Source organism: Anthonomus grandis, chromosome 12 (assembly GCF_022605725.1).
Source record: "Anthonomus grandis grandis chromosome 12, icAntGran1.3, whole genome shotgun sequence".
NCBI lineage: Eukaryota > Metazoa > Arthropoda > Insecta > Coleoptera > Curculionidae > Anthonomus > Anthonomus grandis.
This window is the reverse complement of record NC_065557.1, coordinates 23966869-23974389: the sequence shown is the minus strand read 5'-3', so window position 1 is coordinate 23974389 and position 7521 is coordinate 23966869.

Below are 7521 nucleotides of genomic sequence, written 5' to 3'. Positions count from 1 at the left end.
AGAGACATCAAGCCGTGTTGTTCTTTATATAAAGTTCATTTTATGTGATTCTATAGTAATGTAGAAAATTTGCAAATACATATTTATCGTTAATCTTTTTTGTACCCCATTTACATTACCGCTTATCACTGACGCAGCATCATACCTTTGCACTTTTAAGTTACTTGGCGTATCACTGATGAAAGGATCAATTTCATTTAAAATATAATTTGCTATTGAAATGGCGCTGTGTCCAGAAAAGTTTTAAAATGTCCAGAATGTTTCCACTGGCTTATTGGACACAATATATCATAAAAATAATTGCTAATGGAAAGTTTTTTGCAACATCTGTAGTTTTATCGCCAATTACAGCTAGATAATTCGTTTTTTTTTTATTTCTTTAACCACTTCTCCATAAGAAATACCAAGCATACAATTTAATAGTTCATTATGAATAGTCTGAGAAGTCTCTTTAAACACTATTGCTTGGTCAAAATGATCTTTTAAAACTTTATCTAACTGAGAACTAAAATTTATTAATTCATGAAAAACTCGTTTATTTGTGTATTCTTCCGACTATAAGCAATTAATAATATGACATATAGGTGACCCAATAAGTCTATTCCTTGGCCATATCTCTGGAACCGCTCGTCGTATGACTAAGGAGTGAAAAAAATTATTATTTAAATCGGTTATGAAGAATCGATGAAAAATATTTGCAAGTTCTGCAAAGGACCACCAGGGAGCGTACTTCAATTTTAAAATTGCATTTTCTTAAAATTCAGAAAAATAAAAAAGAATTCAGCTATTTCAAAAATAAAATAAAGATGGTGGTGGGCGTTCAATGGTTTTTGCAAAAACCTGCTTTAACTTAACGGTTTGACTGATTATTACAAATTTTATATTATTGAAAAGAGCATTTCTTGGGCAATAATATTCAACCACAATATAAAATTACGAGACAGTTTTACCACCAACCCAACCAAAACTCTTTATTTTAAATCTCGACACGTGTTTCGCTAAGCATCTTCGGGAGATTAAAACTCACTTTTAATCTTCTCCGCTAACATCGTTAGCGAAACACGTGGCGAGATTAAAAATAAAGAGTTTTGGTTACTGGTAAAACTGTCTCATAATTTGAGCATCACACCAAAGGTTCCAACCATAGGACAACCACAATATAGTTAATTCAGTTGAATCCTTCGCCAGGGGCTAGTTTGGACACCATGACCCACAATCTTAAAAAATCAAGAATATCAAATGGAATGATATGACTTTTTCTTCTTGAAAAAGTAGCCAATTAACATCCAAAGAAGGCAATGAAAACCGATTTTCAAAATCTCGTATCTAAACTCAAATATTGGGAAAATGAGATTAATGGATCTTTGAAGGCCAAAGATTGCGCGGTAAGTCACTTTAATATAAATCTCAGAATTGTACCCTTCAAAAGTTAGACTAAAAACCCAAATAGGTATACTATATCCAAATTATCAAAATACAACTTTAAAATCAAAATTAGATGGAAATGCTTAAATTGGATCGGAAATTTACCTTAATTTTTGTTTATCTATAATTTTTTTTTATAATTATAATCAAATCAACTCAATAGCAAGGGCCTAACTTAACTAATAACATTTACTAGAAATATAACCTCAGAATCTTGTTATGTCAAAATTCATTAATTGCATCTTAAATGCAAACCATACACCGAATACAAGTTTCAATTAATTCACACCAATGGCACAATGTTGGCAAGACATAATCTAGAAAAGTTAGTAGGGAAAGTCTTTTCTCCACAAATAAAATGCTAATTGTAATTTGAGGAGTGATGCATTTCGGCAAAACAAAAAAAAAGCATAAATAACTTTCTGGAAGTTTTTTACAGTTTTACAATTTTAGTCTGTATATTTGAAATCATCTGCCGAAAAAAGAATTTGTGAATATTTTTGAACTGTTTGTAATATATTTTAGTCTGATGATGGCATGCCGAAGTGCATTCATTACTCCTGAAGTTAGGATTAGCATTTTATTTGTGGAGAAAAGACTTCTACTAACTTTTCTATATTACATTGACTCCACTTCAGAATGGACTTTTTCCTTAAAACATAATCTTACAAAATCAATTTTACTTCTAAATACAATCATTAGTGCCCACTGCTACTTTGTCCCAATATTCAGTTCTGAAACCACAGTGCGAATAATTGGCTCGGCCTATTTACTTGGCCGCCAAGGCAAATATTTAACAGAAGAATCTGTAGATATTGCCCTTTGGAATGATTCTGTTTATAATTGCTGAACATATTAAACTTAATGAATGTTTCTAGGTCTCCCGGTTTAACCTCCCTAGGTATGTATCTCTGAGGAAGGATTAAGGATATAGTCTTTGCATCAAGGCCAACTTGACGGGAGGATATGATTACAAGAATTAGGAATTCCATTTGGAACACGGAGCTGAAACTGAGACTGTTGTTCTTTCAACTTATTAGCGTCTGCAAAAGAACGGAGGACATTTTAAACACCTGGGTCGCCATTAGATCACTCTTTTCCTTTTATGGGCTTTGTTAAAAAATGGTTCTTCTTAGAGCCACACACAATATCATAAAAAGAATTCAGTAAACTAATTATAATATCATAAATTTTCACATATCTCAAACCCTCAATTATAACTATAATATTAAAGTAACTTGATAAGTTCAGGATGCTTTTAATCCCTTTGAAGCAATATGAATTTTCTGATAATATAAATTTTTTAATGATTTATATTTTTTCAACTCACAGTTGCCTCTTTAACATCTTATTAATTTTTTAGCTAAATTTTTAATAATCTTAGGAAATTTACCGCGCGATTTTTGGCCTTCAAAGATACATTAGTCTCATTTTCCCAATATTTTAGGTTAGGAACGAGATTTTGGAGAACGGTTTTCACTGGCGTTTTTGGATATTATTTGGCTACTTTTTCACAAAGAAAAAGTCATATCATTCCATTTGACTTTTTAGGATTTTGGTCATGGTGTCAAAACTAGCTCCCTGGCGGAGGAGGATTCAACCAACTTATCTATATTTTTGTCGACTGTTATTGAACAAGGAATGCTCTTTTCAACGATACCTAATTTGTTAAAATCGTCCAACCGTTAAGAAGTTAAAGCAGGTTATTGCAAAAACAACTGAATGCCTACCATCATATTTATGTTTGTAATAACTTTTTTTAAAGTTATAAATTTTTTTTACGAAAACTATAGGTTCTCCTTAAAAATGTGAAAAAAAAGTTTAGTTATGCGAAACTTAAAGAGAATTCAATTTTACAATTTAAGTTAGTACTTAGGTCCTCTGGTGGTCATTTTTAGAATTTAAGAATGTTTTCCAGCGATTCCTCATGACCGATTTACCCAATATTTTTTTCTACTTCTAGGTCATACGACTAAAGGTTCTCGAGATATGGCCGAAAAACAGTTTTATTGCATCAGTCATCACCCCGGTATATTTGTCAATCAAAGGGCTGGAATATTTAATTAGGCATCGTAGGCAAAATTTGGTCAGAGCCTGTCCCATTGCTCTCTATTATGTTATTTAAAATTTTACCTATTTGATTTACAGGTGCAAGCTAGAAAGAAAAGTTTAATTTATGTTGAAATATATTATTACTAAAATAATTAATTTAATCTGTGCAATATGTTTTATCTTAGAAGTATTTTTCAAAAAAATATTAATATAATTAGGATTTGACAAGTGAGCAGGAATACAGTTATTATTATTATTTATATACAGGGTGTTATTTAAGTACGTGGCCAAACTCCAAGAGGTGATTCTGTGAGTAATTTCAAGATGAAAAGTTCACATACACATAGGTCCAGAAATGCTTCATTTTCAAGATACAGGGTGTCAAACTGTTTTTAAAAATAGTTTTTTTTCTAAATATCTCAATATACAATGCCACAGACTTTTTTATGTTTTATTTCTTTCGAATTAAGTACAACTTTTTTGTCGTTTTTTTTTCTTTCGTTTGCGAAATAACAAATTAAAAGCACTTTATTGCATGTCAAAACAGTGCGTACTTTGTTTATGGAATAGCTGTAGGCAACTCTAGAGCGGCTAGGCGCATAGATCAAGAAAGATACCCTCATTGCATTATACCAAATAGACAAACACTTGTGAGAATACAACAAAGGCTGTGCGAATCAGGCATATTTCAAAGGTCGGCTGCTGTAATTGGGAGACCTGCCACAGTAAGAACAGTGGAGATTGAGGAAGCGGTTTTACATGAAGTTGAGCGTAGCCCCGATCCAAGTACACGCAAAATTGGAGAACAATTAAATATTTCTCCCTTTAGTGGTAGATTTTAAGAGAATATCAACTGTATCCTTATCACATATATGCGTGTTCAAGCCTTATTAGCTGCCGATTTTCCCCAACAAGTTGCTTATTGTACTTGGCTTTTGCAACAACAGGTAGACGTAGCGCTTCCAAGATTTAGCCGTATTTTATTTACCGATGAAGTTCATAATTGAAATTCGGGAAAAACACCGAAATTCAATTATGAACTTTAACAATAATCATATCTGGGCTGAAGAAAATCTCCATGCGGTTACAGAAGTTAATTTTCAGCAAAAGTTTTCCCTGAATGTTTGCTATTGTAGATGATTATCTTATTGGACCTCATTTTTTACCCCCGAGATTAAATGGCCAAGAATATTGCAAAAAAAAAGTGCAAAAATATAATATATTTTGCAATTTATTTTACCTGGACTATTAGAAAATGTTCCGCTGGAAGTAATAGGATCAATGTGGCTCATGCATGATGGGGTTCCACCTCCCTTCAGCATAATATCTCGCCAATTCTTGGATGCAACTTTTGGAGAAAACTGAATCGGGCGCGCAGATCCAGTCATGGCCACCCAGGTCACCGGATTCAAATCTGTTATATTTTTTTCTTTGGGGACACTTAAAGTCCCTCGTTTACAAAATCTGATCATGTGATCAGATAAGACACACTCTGGGAATATTTCAATGAGTTCGACAATCAACGTAAAGACGAGCTAATGTTTGCATTGAGGTTGAAGGAGGGAATTTTTAGCAACTATTATAAGTCTGGTGCTTAGAACATTGAATATACTAGAATAAATATTGGCTGCTTGTGATTGAGCGCAACATCTACACAGGGGGCAGAGGGGATATTTTGTTAATAAACATGCTTAGTATTCCATGCTGCCAGTGATTACTCAATTTTAACAGAGAAAAATAAAGTGAGATCATAAATTATTATAATTAGCAGAAACTGAATTGCATTCTTTATTATAAAGAAAAAGTGTAATCTGTTTAATAACCAAAACTATTATGTACTATATCTACACTAAACACTAATAATAATTCATGTTTTTAATTTGGATTCTTTAAATCACCAAATTTCCACATACAGCGGCAACGCTGTATTATAATTATAATAATAATAATAATAATAATAATAATTATTATTATTATTATTATGCGATTATTATTGTCCGATTGCTTGGGGACCGGAGGATCATTCACTTATCCCAGATATCAGAAAGATGAAGCTCTGATGGAGTCTTTTCCATTTGATCGGACCTCGGCTCTTTGGTATTACTCCTGTTATTGACACAATAATTGGGATTGTCCACACTTCTCTCATTTACCATTGTCTTCTTATCTGATGTTCTAGATCTCTGTACAACGTAACAATCTTTTCATTATGTTTCACTCTTCGAGGGATATTGTTACTTACTCGTTGGTCTGTATGTACTGTGCGATTCCAATATAATTTGTATTGCTTATTTTCAAGTATTGATTCCGGCTTATAGTTATAATATGGTACATTAGCTTATGATAAGAGGTTTAGTTTTTCTGCGAGCTCTTGATGCAGTATTTTTCTAACTAGATCATGCCGTTATTTATATATCGTTGGTGTAGTTTGAAATCCACCGGTGAAATGCTGAATGGACTCCGTTGTCTCACATCCATACCTTCATCTATCACTTTGTACTGTCGGGTCAACTACGATACTTATATTTTCTTGATCTTGGATAACCACAAACGCTTCAGTTTCGGGGAAAAGCTGTCCCGAAGGCAAGCAGTAGTTCGACGCCGCTGTCGACATACTCTTGTTGAATCTCGTGAACATGCCTTCCATGTAATGGTTTTTGCCATCTAAGCTTGCATTTTTTCTTGCTCTATGATCTTGGTGGTGTTGAGTGGTCTGCTTCACATACGCCACAAATAGTGTCTGATGTTTCAGCCTTTCTTAAGAAAAAGGATCGCAAGTTACGGATTTGAGTCAGTTGCTTTCCTATGTTGGCCATTCCTCCATATGTCGGTCGCGTAGTTCCTTCTACGGCACTGCGCGGGTGATTTTGGCTTTTGTTAGAAGTGTGCTAGCCTTCCTTTGCAAGTTTTTGATGTTTGTTTTAGTCCATCCTCTAATACCAAAAAATAAGTTAGTGAACTGACTCCATATATATTAATAGTTTTAAATAAGTTTCTGCTATTAAGGCTTGTTTTAAGAGGTCATTGCATTCTTGTAGTAAACTTAGGGGAAGGGAAGATCATTCACTTATCCCAGATATCTTAGATATCGAAAGGATGAAGCTCTGATTGAGTCCTTTCCATGTTATCGGACACTATTTTTTTTACCTTAATAGCTTCGATTTCTGATTAGGCTATAAATGCTTCCCTTAAGATTGAGCAGTTTCATGTTTTCGATCAGGCTCTTTGGTATTATTCCAGTTGCTGACACAGTAATTGAAACTGCCTGCATTCTCTCATTTCCCATTGTCTTTTTAGCTAGTTTTCTAGATTCCTGTAATTAATAATTTTGTCATTATGTTTTGCTCTTAGATTGTTATTATTAGGGATAGCTACATCAATAAGGGTTGTCTTCCTAAAAATTTTATCGATTAGTATTAGGCCCGGCCTATTATTACTTACTGGTTGGTCTGTAAGTACAATGCGATCTCCATACAATTTGTGTTGCTCATTTTCAAGAACTGGTTTCGGCTTATAGTTATAATATGGTTGCTGTTATTAATATGGTGCCTTGGCTGCTGATAAGAGATTTAGTTTTAATAATAATAATTATTGTTAATATTATTATGCTTATTATTATTATTGTCATTATTATTAATAATTATTATGATTAAAATAATCTTATTAAGCATCTTATTCTGTTCTTATCATCTTATGAATGTAAGGGCGCGACTGATCAAAGGAGTCGTTTTTAGTGTTATTTATTTAAAAATTCATGATAAGTGATGGACCTTATTCATATACTTCACGTCCTGTAAGGTTAAGGACAACGTCTATTATAAAATATGTTCCATGATAGTTTGGGAATGTTTATCAGCCTTTGGGATGCGGTCTTCATCAAAATGAAGAACATAGGAGCCGATTTATATACGTTAACATACTAAACAATAAATTATTTCCATATATTGATAAAACAATTCTTATATACCTATATAAGAAATATTTTCCAGCACGTTAATGATCGTAATCATAAATCCGACTGATCGCGCATTGGCATCAAGTTTT